Below are 16,986 nucleotides of genomic sequence, written 5' to 3' on the forward strand. Positions count from 1 at the left end.
ATAATCGGATGCGGCCCAGAAGCACTAGCACATAAGAGATAAACAAATGCAATAATCGGATGCGGCCCCGAAGCACAAGCACATAAGAGATAAACTAATGCAATAAGCAGATGCGGCCCCAGAAGCACGAGCACATAACAGATAAACTAATGAAATAATCAGATGCAGCCCCAGAAGCACAAGCACAGAACAGATAAACTAATGCAATAATCGGATGCAGCCCCAGAAGCATAGCACATAAGAGATAAACTAATGTAATAATTGGACGCGGCCCCAGAAGCATTAGCACATAAGAGATAAACTAATGTATTAATTGGATGCGGCCCCAGAAGCACTGGCACATAAGAGATAAACAAATGCAATAGTCAGATGCGGACCCAGAAGCACTAGCACATAAGAGATAAACTAATGCAATAATCAGATGCGGCACCTGAAGCACTAGCACATAAGAGATAAACTAATGCAATAATCAGATGCAGCCCCAGAAGCACAAGCACAGAACAGATAAACTAATGCAATAATCGGATGTGGCCCAAGAAGCACGAGCACATAACAGATGAACTAATGCAATAATCAGATGCAGCCCCAGAAGCACGAGCACATAAGAGATAAACTAATGTAATAATCGGATGCGGCCCCAGAAGCACTAGCACATAAGGGATAAACGAATGCAATAATCGGATGCGGCCCAGAAGCACTAGCACATAAGAGATAAACAAATGCAATAATCGGATGCGGCCCCGGAAGCACAAGCACATACGAGATAAAGAAATGCATTAATCAGATGCAGCCCCAGAAGCACTAGCACATAAGAGATAAACTAATGCAATAATCAGATGCAGCCCCAGAAGCATAGCACATAAGAGATAAACACATGCAATAATCAGATGCAGCACCCGAAGCACTAGCACATAAGAGATAAACTAATGGAATTATCGGATGTGGCCCAGAAGCACTAGCACATAAGAGATAAACTAATTTAATAATCAGAAGCGGCCCCAGAATCACTAGCACATAAGAGATAAACTAAAGCAATAATCAGATGCGGCCCCAGAAGCATGAGCACATAAGAGATAAACTAATGTACTAATCCGATGCAGCCCCAGAAGCACTAGCACATAAGGGAAAAACAAATGCAATAATCGGATGCGGCCCAGAAGCACTAGCACATAAGAGATAAACAAATGCAATAATCGGATGCGGCCCCGAAGCACAAGCCCATAAGAGATAAACTAATGCAATAAGCAGATGCGGCCCCAGAAGCACGAGCACATAACAGATAAACTAATGAAATAATCAGATGCAGCCCCAGAAGCACAAGCACAGAACAGATAAACTAATGCAATAATCGGATGCAGCCCCAGAAGCATAGCACATAAGAGATAAACTAATGTAATAATTGGACGCGGCCCCAGAAGCATTAGCACATAAGAGATAAACTAATGTATTAATTGGATGCGGCCCCAGAAGCACTGGCACATAAGAGATAAACAAATGCAATAGTCAGATGCGGACCCAGAAGCACTAGCACATAAGAGATAAACTAATGCAATAATCAGATGCAGCACCTGAAGCACTAGCACATAAGAGATAAACTAATGCAATAAGCAGATGCGGCCCCAGAAGCACGAGCACATAACAGATAAACTAATGAAATAATCAGATGGAGCCCCAGAAGCACAAGCACAGAACAGATAAACTAATGCAATAATCGGATGTGGCCCAAGAAGCACGAGCACATAACAGATGAACTAATGCAATAATCGGATGTGGCCCCAGAAGCACTAGCACATAAGAGATAGACACATGCAATAATCGGATACGGCCCCAGAAGCACTAGCCCATAAGAGATAAACTAATGTAATAATCGGATGCGGCCCCAGAAGCACTAGCACATAAGGGATAAACAAATGCAATAATCGGATGCGGCACCGGAAGCACTAGCACATAAGAGATAAACAAATGCAATAATCGGATGCGGCCCCGGAAGCACTAGCACATAAGAGATAAAATAATGCAATATTCAGATGCAGCCCTAGAAGCATAGCACATAAGAGATAAACTAATGTAATAATTGGATGCGGCCCCAGAAGCAATTGCACATAAGAGATAAACTAATGCAATAATCAGATGCGGCACCCAAAGCACTAGCACATAAGAGATAAACTAATATAATTATCGGATGCGGCCCCAGAAGCACTAGCACATAATAGATAAACTAATGTAATAATCAGAAGCGGCCCCAGAAGCACTAGCACATAAGAGATAAACTAATGCAATAATCAGATGCGGCCCCAGAAGCACGAGCACATAACAGATAAACTAATGCAATAATCGGATGTGGCCCCAGAAGCACTAGCACATAAGAGATAAACTAATGCAATAATCAGATGCAGCCATAGAAGCACTAGCACGTAAGAGATAAACTAATGCAACAATCAGATGCTGCACCCAAAGCACTAGCACATAAGAGATAAACACATGCAATAATCGGATACGGCCCCAGAAGCACTAGCACATAAGAGATAAACTAATGTAATAATCGGATGCGGCCCCAGAAGCACTAGCACATAAGGGATAAACGAATGCAATAATCGGATGCGGCCCCGGAAGCACTAGCACATAAGGGATAAACGAATGCAATAATCGGATGCGGCCCAGAAGCACAAGCACATAAGAGATGAACAAATACAATAATCGGATGCGGCCCCGGAAGCACAAGCACATACGAGATAAAGAAATGCATTAATCAGATGCAGCCCCAGAAGCACTAGCACATAAGAGATAAACTAATGCAATAATCAGATGCAGCACCAGAAGCACTAGCACATAAGAGATTAACTAATGCAACAATCAGATGCTGCCCCAGAAGCACTAGCACATAGGAGATAAACTAATGTAATAATCGGATGTGGCCCCAGAAGCACTAGCACATAAGGGATAAACGAATGCACTAATCGGATGCGGCCCCGGAAGCACTAGCACATAAGGGATAAACAATTGCAATAATCGGATGCGGCCCAGAAGCACTAGCACATAAGAGATAAGCAAATACAATAATTGGATGCGGCCCCGGAAGCACAAGCACATAAGAGATAAAGAAATGCATTAATCAGATGCAGCCCCAGAAGCACTGGCACATAAGAGATAAACTAATGCAATAATCAGAAGCAGCACCAGAAGCACTAGCACATAAGACATAAACTAATGCAATAATCAGATGCGGCCCCAGAAGCACGAGCACATAACAGATAAACTAATGCAATAATCGGATGTGGCCCCAGAAGCACTAGCCCATAAGAGATAAACTAATGCAATAATCAGATGCAGCACCTGAAGCACTAGCACATAAGAGATAAACACATGCAATAATCCAATCCTGCCCCAGAAGCACTAGCACATAAGAAATAAACTAATGGAATAATCGGATTAGGCCCCAGAAGCACTAGCACATAAGAGATAAACTAATGTAATAATCAGAAGCGGCCCCAGAAGCACTAGCACATAAGAGATAAACTAATGCAATAATCAGATGCGGCCCCAGAAGCACGAGCACATAAGAGATAAACACATGCAATAATCGGATGTGGCCCCAGAAGCACTAGCACATAAGAGATAAACACATGCAATAATCGGATACGGCCCCAGAAGCACTAGCACATAAGAGATAAACTAATATAATAATCGGATGCAGCCCCAGAAGCACTAGCACATAAGGGATAAACGAATGCAATAATCGGATGCGGCCCAGAAGCACTAGCACGTAAGAGATAAACGAATGCAATAATCGGATTTGGCCCAAGAAGCACGAGCACATAACAGATAAACTAATGCAATAATCAGATGCGGCCCCAGAAGCACGAGCACATAAGAGATATACTAATGTAATAATCGGATGTGGCCCCAGAAGCACTAGCACATAAGAGATAGACACATGCAATAATCGGATACGGCCCCAGAAGCACAAGCCCATAAGAGATAAACTAATGTAATAATCGGATGCGGCCCCAGAAGCACTAGCACATAAGGGATAAACAAATGCAATAATCGGATGCGGCACCGGAAGCACTAGCACATAAGAGATAAACAAATGCAACAATCGGATGCGGCCCCGGAAGCACAAGCACATAAGAGATAAAGAAATGCATTAATCAGATGCAGCCCCAGAAGCACTAGCACATAAGAGATAAACTAATGCAATATTCAGATGCAGCCCTAGAAGCATAGCACATAAGAGATAAACTAATGTAATAATTGGATGCGGCCCCAGAAGCAATTGCACATAAGAGATAAACTAATGCAATAATCAGATGCGTCACCCAAAGCACTAGCACATAAGAGATAAACTAATGTAATTATCGGATGCGGCCCCAGAAGCACTAGCACATAAGAGATAAACTAATGTAATAATCAGAAGCGGCCCCAGAAGCACTAGCACATAAGAGATAAACTAATGCAATAATCAGATGCGGCCCCAGAAGCACGAGCACATAACAGATAAACTAATGCAATAATCGGATGTGGCCCCAGAAGCACTAGCACATAAGAGATAAACGAATGCAATAATCGGATGCAGCCCCAGAAGCACTAGCACATAAGAGATAAACTAATGCAACAATCAGATGCTGTCCCAGAAGCACTAGCACATAAGAGATAAACACATGCAATAATCGGATGCGGCCCCAGAAGCACTAGCACATAAGGGATAAACGAATGCAATAATCGGATGTGGCCCCAGAAGCACTAGCACATAAGAGATAAACACATGCAATAATCGGATACGGCCCCAGAAGCACTAGCACATAAGAGATAAACTAATGTAATAATCGGATGCGGCCTCAGAAGCACTAGCACATAAGGGATAAACGAATGCAATAATCGGATGCGGCCCAGAAGCACTAGCACATAAGAGATAAACAAATACAATAATCGGATGCGGAAGCACAAGCACATACGAGATAAACTAATGCAATAATCAGATGCAGCACCAGAAGCACTAGCACATAAGAGATAAACTAATGCAACAATCAGATGCTGCACCCGAAGCACTAGCACATAAGAGATAAACACATGCAATAATCAGATACGGCCCCAGAAGCACTAGCACAAAGGAGATAAACAATTGCAGTAATCGGATGCGGCCCAGAAGCACTAGCACATAAGAGATAAGAAAATACAATAATTGGATGCGGCCCCGGAAGCACAAGCACATAAGAGATAAAGAAATGCATTAATCAGATGCAGCCCCAGAAGCACTAGCACATAAGAGATAAACACATGCAATAATCAGATGCGGCCCCAGAAGCACTGGCACATAAGAGATAAACTAATGCAATAATCAGAAGCAGCACCAGAAGCACTAGCACATAAGACATAAACTAATGCAATAATCAGATGCGGCCCCAGAAGCACGAGCACATAACAGATAAACTAATGCAATAATCGGATGTGGCCCCAGAAGCACTAGCACATAAGAGATAAACTAATGCAATAATCAGATGCAGCACCAGAAGCACTAGCACATAAGAAATAAACTAATGGAATAATCGGATTAGGCCCCAGAAGCACTAGCACATAAGAGATAAACTAATGTAATAATCAGAAGCGGCCCCAGAAGCACTAGCACATAAGAGATAAACTAATGCAATAATCAGATGCGGCCCCAGAAGCACGAGCACATAAGAGATAAACTAATGCAATAATCGGATGTGGCCACAGAAGCACTAGCACATAAGAGATAAACACATGCAATAATCGGATACGGCCCCAGAAGCACTAGCACATAAGAGATAAACTAATGTAATAATCGGATGCAGCCCCAGAAGCACTAGCACATAAGGGATAAACGAATGCAATAATCGGATGCGGCCCAGAAGCACTAGCACATAAGAGATAAACAAATGCAATAATCGGATGCGGCCCCGGAAGCACAAGCACATAAGAGTTAAAGAAATGCATTAATCAGATGCAGCCCCAGAAGCACTAGCACATAAGAGATAAACTAATGCAACAATCAGATGCTGCCCCCGAAGCACTAGCGCATAAGAGATAAACACATGCAATAATCGGATACGGCCCCAGAAGCACTAGCACATAAGAGATAAACTAATGTAATAATCGGATGCGGCCCCAGAAGCACTAGCACATAAGGGATAAACAAATGCAATAATCGGATGTGGCCCCAGAAGCACTAGCACATAAGAGATAAACTAATGCAATAATCAGATGCAGCACCAGAAGCACTAGCACATAAGAGATAAACTAATGCAACAATCAGATGCTGCACCCGAAGCACTAGCACATAAGAGATAAACACCTGCAATAATCGGATACGGCCACAGAAGCACTAGCACATAAGAGATAAACTAATGTAATAATCGGATGCGGCCCCAGAAGCACTAGCACATAAGGGATAAACGAATGCAATAATCGGATGCGGCCCCGGAAGCACTAGCACATAAGGGATAAATGAAAGCAATAATCGGATGCGGCCCAGAAGCACTAGCACCTAAGATATAAACAAATACAATAATCGGATGCGGCCCCGGAAGCACAAGCACATAAGAGATAAAGAAATGCATTAATCAGATGCAGCCCCAGAAGCACTAGCACATAAGAGATAAACTAATGCAACAATCAGATGCTGCCCCCGAAGCACTAGCACATAAAAGATAAACACATGCAATAATCGGATACGGCCCCAGAAGCACTAGCACATAAGAGATAAACTAATGTAATAATCGATTGCGGCCCCAGAAGCACTAGCACATAAGGGATAAACGAATGCAATAATCAGATGCAGCACCAGAAGCACTAGCACATAAGAGATAAACTAATGCAACAATCAGATGCTGCACCCGAAGCACTAGCACATAATAGATAAATGCATGCAATAATCGGATACAGCCCCAGAAGCACTAGCACATAAGGGATAAACGAATGCAATAATCGGATGCGGCCCCGGAAGCACTAGCACATAAGGGATAAACAAATGCAATCATCGGATGCGGCCCAGAAGCACTAGCACATAAGAGATAAACAAATACAATAATCGGATGCGGCCCCGGAAGCACTAGCACATAAGGGATAAACAAATGCAATCATCGGATGCGGCCCAGAAGCACTAGCACATAAGAGATAAACAAATACAATAATCGGATGCGGCCCCGGAAGCACAAGCACATAAGAGATAAAGAAATGCATCAATCAGATGCAGCCCCAGAAGCACCAGCACATTAGAGATAGACACATGCAATATTCAGATGCGGCCCCAGAAGCACTGGCACATAAGAGATAAACTAATGCAATAATCAGAAGCAGCACCAGAAGCACTAGCACATAAGAGATAAACTAATGCAATAATCAGATGCGGCCCCAGAAGCACGAGCACATAACAGATAAACTAATGCAATAATCGGATGCAGCCCCAGAAGCACTAGCACATAAGAGATAAACTAATGCAATAATCAGATGCGGCCCCAGAAGCACTAGCACATAAGATATAAACTAATGTAATAATCGGATGCAGCCCCAGAAGCACTAGCACATAAGGGATAAACTAATGCAATAATCGGATGCGGCCCAGAAGCACTAGCACATAAGAGATAAACTAATGTAATAATCGGATGTGGCCCCAGAAGCACTAGCACATAAGAGATAGACACATGCAATAATCGGATACGGCCCCAGAAGCACAAGCCCATAAGAGATAAACTAATGTAATAATCGGATGCGGCCCCAGAAGCACTAGCACATAAGGGATAAACAAATGCAATAATCGGATGCGGCACCGGAAGCACTAGCACATAAGAGATAAACAAATGCAATAATCGGATGCGGCCCCGGAAGCACAAGCACATAAGAGATAAAGAAATGCATTAATCAGATGCAGCCCCAGAAGCACTAGCACATAAGAGATAAACTAATGCAATATTCAGATGCAGCCCTAGAAGCATAGCACATAAGAGATAAACTAATGTAATAATTGGATGCGGCCCCAGAAGCAATTGCACATAAGAGATAAACTAATGCAATAATCAGATGCGTCACCCAAAGCACTAGCACATAAGAGATAAACTAATGTAATTATCGGATGCGGCCCCAGAAGCACTAGCACATAAGAGATAAACTAATGTAATAATCAGAAGCGGCCCCAGAAGCAATAGCACATAAGAGATAAACTAATGCAATAATCAGATGCGGCCCCAGAAGCACGAGCACATAACAGATAAACTAATGCAATAATCGTATGTGGCCCCAGGAGCACTAGCACATAAGAGATAAACTAATGCAATAATCAGATGCATCCCTAGAAGCACTAGCACATAAGAGATAAACTAATGCAACAATCAGATGCTGCACCCAAAGCACTAGCACATAAGAGATAAACTAATGTAATAATCGGATGTGGCCCCAGAAGCACTAGCACATAAGAGATAGACACATGCAATAATCGGATACGGCCCCAGAAGCACAAGCCCATAAGAGATAAACTAATGTAATAATCGGATGCGGCCCCAGAAGCACTAGCACATAAGGGATAAACAAATGCAATAATCGGATGCGGCACCGGAAGCACTAGCACATAAGAGATAAACAAATGCAATAATCGGATGCGGCCCCGGAAGCACAAGCACATAAGAGATAAAGAAATGCAATAATCGGATGCGGCCCCAGAAGCACGAGCACATAACAGATAAACTAATGCAATAATCGGATGTGGCCCCAGAAGCACTAGCACATAAGAGATAAACTAATGCAATAATCAGATGCGGCCCCAGAAGCACGAGCACATAAGAGATAAACTAATGTAATAATCGGATGTGGCCCCAGAAGCACTAGCACATAAGGGATAAACAAATGCAATAATCGGATGCGGCACCGGAAGCACTAGCACATAAGAGATAAACAAATGCAATAATCGGATGCGGCCCCGGAAGCACAAGCACATAAGAGATAAAGAAATGCAATAATCGGATGCGGCCCCAGAAGCACTAGCACATAAGGGATAAACGAATGCAATAATCGGATGCAGCCCCAGAAGCACTAGCACATAAGAGATAAACTAATGCAACAATCAGATGCTGTCCCAGAAGCACTAGCACATAAGAGATAAACACATGCAATAATCGGATGCGGCCCCAGAAGCACTAGCACATAAGGGATAAACGAATGCAATAATCGGATGTGGCCCCAGAAGCACTAGCACATAAGAGATAAACACATGCAATAATCGGTTACGGCCCCAGAAGCACTAGCACATAAGAGATAAACTAATGTAATAATCGGATGCGGCCTCAGAAGCACTAGCACATAAGGGATAAACGAATGCAATAATCGGATGCGGCCCCGGAAGCACTAGCACATAAGGGATAAACGAATGCAATAATCGGATGCGGCCCAGAAGCACTAGCACATAAGAGATAAACAAATACAATAATCGGATGCGGAAGCACAAGCACATACGAGATAAAGAAATGCATTAATCAGATGCAGCCCCAGAAGCACTAGCACGTAAGAGATAAAATAATGCAATAATCAGATGCAGCACCAGAAGCACTAGCACATAAGAGATAAACTAATGCAACAATCAGATGCTGCACCCGAAGTACTAGCACATAAGAGATAAACACATGCAATAATCAGATACGGCCCCAGAAGCACTAGCACAAAGGAGATAAACAATTGCAATAATCGGATGCGGCCCAGAAGCACTAGCACATAAGAGATAAGCAAATACAATAATTGGATGCGGCCCCGGAAGCACAAGCACATAAGAGATAAAGAAATGCATTAATCAGATGCAGCCCCAGAAGCACTAGCACATAAGAGATAAACACATGCAATAATCAGATGCGGCCCCAGAAGCACTGGCACATAAGAGATAAACTAATGCAATAATCAGAAGCAGCACCAGAAGCACTAGCACATAAGACATAAACTAATGCAATAATCAGATGCGGCCCCAGAAGCACGAGCACATAACAGATAAACTAATGCAATAATCGGATGTGGCCCCAGAAGCACTAGCACATAAGAGATAAACTAATGCAATAATCAGATGCACCACCAGAAGCACTAGCACATAAGAAATAAACTAATGGAATAATCGGATTAGGCCCCAGAAGCACTAGCACATAAGAGATAAACTAATGTAATAATCAGAAGCGGCCCCAGAAGCACTAGCACATAAGAGATAAACTAATGCAATAATCAGATGCGGCCCCAGAAGCACGAGCACATAAGATATAAACTAATGCAATAATCGGATGTGGCCCCAGAAGCACTAGCACATAAGAGATAAACACATGCAATAATCGGATACGGCCCCAGAAGCACTAGCACATAAGAGATAAACTAATGTAATAATCTGATGCAGCCCCAGAAGCACTAGCACATAAGGAATAAACGAATGCAATAATCGGATGCGGCCCAGAAGCACTAGCACATAAGAGATAAACAAATGCAATAATCGGATGCGGCCCCGGAAGCACAAGCACATAAGAGATAAAGAAATGCATTAATCAGATGCAGCCCCAGAAGCACTAGCACATAAGAGATAAACTAATGCAACAATCAGATGCTGCCCCCGAAGCACTAGCACATAAGAGATAAACACATGCAATAATCGGATACGGCCCCAGAAGCACTAGCACATAAGAGATAAACTAATGTAATAATCGATTGCGGCCCCAGAAGCACTAGCACATAAGGGATAAACGAATGCAATAATCAGATGCAGCACCAGAAGCACTAGCACATAAGAGATAAACTAATGCAACAATCAGATGCTGCACCCGAAGCACTAGCACATAATAGATAAATGCATGCAATAATCGGATACGGCCCCAGAAGCACTAGCACATAAGGGATAAACGAATGCAATAATCGGATGCGGCCCCGGAAGCACTAGCACATAAGGGATAAACAAATGCAATAATCGGATGCGGCCCAGAAGCACTAGCACATAAGAGATAAACAAATACAATAATCGGATGCGGCCCCGGAAGCACAAGCACATAAGAGATAAAGAAATGCATCAATCAGATGCAGCCCCATAATCACCAGCACATAAGAGATAGACACATGCAATATTCAGATGCGGCCCCAGAAGCACTGGCACATAAGAGATAAACTAATGCAATAATCAGAAGCAGCACCAGAAGCACTAGCACATAAGAGATAAACTAATGCAATAATCAGATGCAGCACTAGAAGCACTAGCACATAAGAAATAAACTAATGGAATAATCGGATTAGGCCCCAGAAGCACTAACACATAAGAGATAAACTAATGCAATAATCTGATGCGGTCCCACAGGCACTAGCACATAAGAGATAATCTAATGCAATAATCAGATGCAGCCCCAGAAGCACTAGCACATAAGAGATAAACTAATGCAACAATCAGATGCTGTCCTAGAAGCACTAGCACATAAGAGATAAACACATGCAATAATCGGATGCAGCCCCAGAAGCACTAGCACATAAGGGATAAACGAATGCAATAATCGAATGTGGCCCCAGAAGCACTAGCACATAAGAGATAAACACATGCAATAATCGGATACGGCCCCAGAAGCACTATCACATAAGAGATAAACTAATGTAATAATCGGATGCGGCCCCAGAAGCACTAGCACATAAGGGATAAACGAATGCAATAATTGGATGCGGCCCCGGAAGCACTAGCACATAAGGGATAAACAAATGCAATAATCGGATGCGGCCCAGAAGCACTAGCACATAAGAGATGAACAAATACAATTATCGGATGCCGCCCCGGAAGCACAAACACATACGAGATAAAGAAATGCATTAATCAGATGCAGCCCCAGAAACACTAGCACATAAGAGATAAACTAATGCAATAATCAGATGCAGCACCAGAAGCACTAGCACATAAGAGATTAACTAATGCAACAATCAGATGCTGCACCCGAGGCACTAGCACATAGGAGATAAACACATGCAATAATCAGATACGGCCCCAGAAGCACTAGCACATAGGAGATAAACTAATGTAATAATCGGATGTGGCCCCAGAAGCACTAGCACATAAGGGATAAATGAATGCACTAATCGGATGCGGCCCTGGAAGCACTAGCACATAAGGGATAAACAATTGCAATAATCGGATGCGGCCCAGAAGCACTAGCACATAAGAGATAAGCAAATACAATAATTGGATGCGGCCCCGGAAGCACAAGCACATAAGAGATAAAGAAATGCATTAATCAGATGCAGCCCCCGAAGCACTGGCACATAAGAGATAAACTAATGCAATTATCAGAAGCAGCACCAGAAGCACTAGCACATAAGACATAAACTAATGCAATAATCAGATGCGGCCCCAGAAGCACGAGCACATAACAGATAAACTAATGCAATAATCGGATGTGGCCCCAGAAGCACTAGCACATAAGAGATAAACTAATGCAATAATCAGATGCAGCACCAGAAGCACTAGCACATAAGAAATAAACTAATGGAATAATCGGATTAGGCCCCAGAAGCACTAGCACATAAGAGATAAACTAATGTAATAATCAGAAGCGGCCCCAGAAGCACTAGCACATAAGAGATAAACTAATGCAATAATCAGATGCGGCCCCAGAAGCACGAGCACATAAGAGATAAACTAATGCAATAATCGGATGTGGCCCCAGAAGCACTAGCACATAAGAGATAAACACATGCAATAATCGGATACGGCCCCAGAAGCACTAGCACATAAGAGATAAACTAATGTAATAATCGGATGCAGCCCCAGAAGCACTAGCACATAAGGGATAAACGAATGCAATAATCGGATGCGGCCCAAGAAGCACGAGCACATAACAGATAAACTAATGCAATAATCAGATGCGGCCCCAGAAGCACGAGCACATAAGAGATAAACTAATGTAATAATCGGATGCGGCCCCAGAAGCACTAGCACATAAGGGATAAACAAATGCAATAATCGGATGCGGCACCGGAAGCACTAGCACATAAGAGATAAACAAATGCAACAATCGGATGCGGCCCCGGAAGCACAAGCACATAAGAGATAAAGAAATGCATTAATCAGATGCAGCCCCAGAAGCACTAGCACATAAGAGATAAACTAATGCAATATTCAGATGCAGCCCTAGAAGCATAGCACATAAGAGATAAACTAATGTAATAATTGGATGCGGCCCCAGAAGCAATTGCACATAAGAGATAAACTAATGCAATAATCAGATGCGTCACCCAAAGCACTAGCACATAAGAGATAAACTAATGTAATTATCGGATGCGGCCCCAGAAGCACTAGCACATAAGAGATAAACTAATGTAATAATCAGAAGCGGCCCCAGAAGCACTAGCACATAAGAGATAAACTAATGCAATAATCAGATGCGGCCCCAGAAGCACGAGCACATAACAGATAAACTAATGCAATAATCGGATGTGGCCCCAGAAGCACTAGCACATAAGAGATAAACGAATGCAATAATCGGATGCAGCCCCAGAAGCACTAGCACATAAGAGATAAACTAATGCAACAATCAGATGCTGTCCCAGAAGCACTAGCACATAAGAGATAAACACATGCAATAATCGGATGCGGCCCCAGAAGCACTAGCACATAAGGGATAAACGAATGCAATAATCGGATGTGGCCCCAGAAGCACTAGCACATAAGAGATAAACACATGCAATAATCGGATACGGCCCCAGAAGCACTAGCACATAAGAGATAAACTAATGTAATAATCGGATGCGGCCTCAGAAGCACTAGCACATAAGGGATAAACAAATGCAATAATCGGATGCAGCACCAGAAGCACTAGCACATAAGAGATAAACTAATGCAACAATCAGATGCTGCACCCGAAGCACTAGCACATAAGAGATAAACACATGCAATAATCAGATACGGCCCCAGAAGCACTAGCACAAAGGAGATAAACAATTGCAGTAATCGGATGCGGCCCAGAAGCACTAGCACATAAGAGATAAGAAAATACAATAATTGGATGCAGCCCCGGAAGCACAAGCACATAAGAGATAAAGAAATGCATTAATCAGATGCAGCCCCAGAAGCACTAGCACATAAGAGATAAACACATGCAATAATCAGATGCGGCCCCAGAAGCACTGGCACATAAGAGATAAACTAATGCAATAATCAGAAGCAGCACCAGAAGCACTAGCACATAAGACATAAACTAATGCAATAATCAGATGCGGCCCCAGAAGCACGAGCACATAACAGATAAACTAATGCAATAATCGGATGTGGCCCCAGAAGCACTAGCACATAAGAGATAAACTAATGCAATAATCAGATGCAGCACCAGAAGCACTAGCACATAAGAAATAAACTAATGGAATAATCGGATTAGGCCCCAGAAGCACTAGCACATAAGAGATAAACTAATGTAATAATCAGAAGCGGCCCCAGAAGCACTAGCACATAAGAGATAAACTAATGCAATAATCAGATGCGGCCCCAGAAGCACGAGCACATAAGAGATAAACTAATGCAATAATCGGATGTGGCCACAGAAGCACTAGCACATAAGAGATAAACACATGCAATAATCGGATACGGCCCCAGAAGCACTAGCACATAAGAGATAAACTAATGTAATAATCGGATGCAGCCCCAGAAGCACTAGCACATAAGGGATAAACGAATGCAATAATCGGATGCGGCCCAGAAGCACTAGCACATAAGAGATAAACAAATGCAATAATCGGATGCGGCCCCGGAAGCACAAGCACATAAGAGTTAAAGAAATGCATTAATCAGATGCAGCCCCAGAAGCACTAGCACATAAGAGATAAACTAATGCAACAATCAGATGCTGCCCCCGAAGCACTAGCACATAAGAGATAAACACATGCAATAATCGGATACGGCCCCAGAAGCACTAGCACATAAGAGATAAACTAATGTAATAATCGGATGCGGCCCCAGAAGCACTAGCACATAAGGGATAAACAAATGCAATAATCGGATGTGGCCCCAGAAGCACTAGCACATAAGAGATAAACTAATGCAATAATCAGATGCAGCACCAGAAGCACTAGCACATAAGAGATAAACTAATGCAACAATCAGATGCTGCACCCGAAGCACTAGCACATAAGAGATAAACACCTGCAATAATCGGATACGGCCACAGAAGCACTAGCACATAAGAGATAAACTAATGTAATAATCGGATGCGGCCCCAGAAGCACTAGCACATAAGGGATAAACGAATGCAATAATCGGATGCGGCCCCGGAAGCACTAGCACATAAGGGATAAATGAAAGCAATAATCGGATGCGGCCCAGAAGCACTAGCACCTAAGATATAAACAAATACAATAATCGGATGCGGCCCCGGAAGCACAAGCACATAAGAGATAAAGAAATGCATTAATCAGATGCAGCCCCAGAAGCACTAGCACATAAGAGATAAACTAATGCAACAATCAGATGCTGCCCCCGAAGCACTAGCACATAAGAGATAAACACATGCAATAATCGGATACGGCCCCAGAAGCACTAGCACATAAGAGATAAACTAATGTAATAATCGATTGCGGCCCCAGAAGCACTAGCACATAAGGGATAAACGAATGCAATAATCAGATGCAGCACCAGAAGCACTAGCACATAAGAGATAAACTAATGCAACAATCAGATGCTGCACCCGAAGCACTAGCACATAATAGATAAATGCATGCAATAATCGGATACAGCCCCAGAAGCACTAGCACATAAGGGATAAACGAATGCAATAATCGGATGCGGCCCCGGAAGCACTAGCACATAAGGGATAAACAAATGCAATCATCGGATGCGGCCCAGAAGCACTAGCACATAAGAGATAAACAAATACAATAATCGGATGCGGCCCCGGAAGCACAAGCACATAAGAGATAAAGAAATGCATCAATCAGATGCAGCCCCAGAAGCACCAGCACATTAGAGATAGACACATGCAATATTCAGATGCGGCCCCAGAAGCACTGGCACATAAGAGATAAACTAATGCAATAATCAGAAGCAGCACCAGAAGCACTAGCACATAAGAGATAAACTAATGCAATAATCAGATGCGGCCCCAGAAGCACGAGCACATAACAGATAAACTAATGCAATAATCGGATGCAGCCCCAGAAGCACTAGCACATAAGAGATAAACTAATGCAATAATCAGATGCAGCACTAGAAGCACTAGCACATAAGAAATAAACTAATGGAATAATCGGATTAGGCCCCAGAAGCACTAGCACATAAGAGATAAACTAATGCAATAATCTGATGTGGTCCCACAGGCACTAGCACATAAGAGATAATCTAATGCAATAATCAGATGCAGGCCCAGAAGCACTAGCACATAAGAGATAAACTAATGCAACAATCAGATGCTCTCCTAGAAGCACTAGCACATAAGAGATAAACTCATGCAATAATCGGATGCAGCCCCAGAAGCACTAGCACATAAGGGATAAACGAATGCAATAATCGGATGTGGCCCCAGAAGCACTAGCACATAAGAGATAAACACATGCAATAATCGGATACGGCCCCAGAAGCACTATCACATAAGAGATAAACTAATGTAATAATCGGATGCGGCCCCAGAAGCACTAGCACATAAGGGATAAACAAATGCAATAATCGGATGCGGCCCCGGAAGCACTAGCACATAAGGGATAAACGAATGCAATAATCGGATGCGGCCCAGAAGCACTAGCACATAAGAGATGAACAAATACAATAATCGGATGCGGCCCCGGAAGCACAAGCACATACGAGATAAAGAAATGCATTAATCAGATGCAGCCCCAGAAGCACTAGCACATAAGAGATAAACTAATGCAATAATCAGATGCAGCACCAGAAGCACTAGCACATAAGAGATTAACTAATGCAACAATCAGATGCTGCACCCGAAGCACTAGCACATAGGAGATAAACACATGCAATAATCAGATACGGCCCCAGAAGCACTA

This window comes from Ambystoma mexicanum, chromosome 5p, assembly GCF_040938575.1.
Source record: "Ambystoma mexicanum isolate Mex_15411 chromosome 5p, UKY_AmexF1_1, whole genome shotgun sequence".
Lineage (NCBI taxonomy): Eukaryota > Metazoa > Chordata > Amphibia > Caudata > Ambystomatidae > Ambystoma > Ambystoma mexicanum.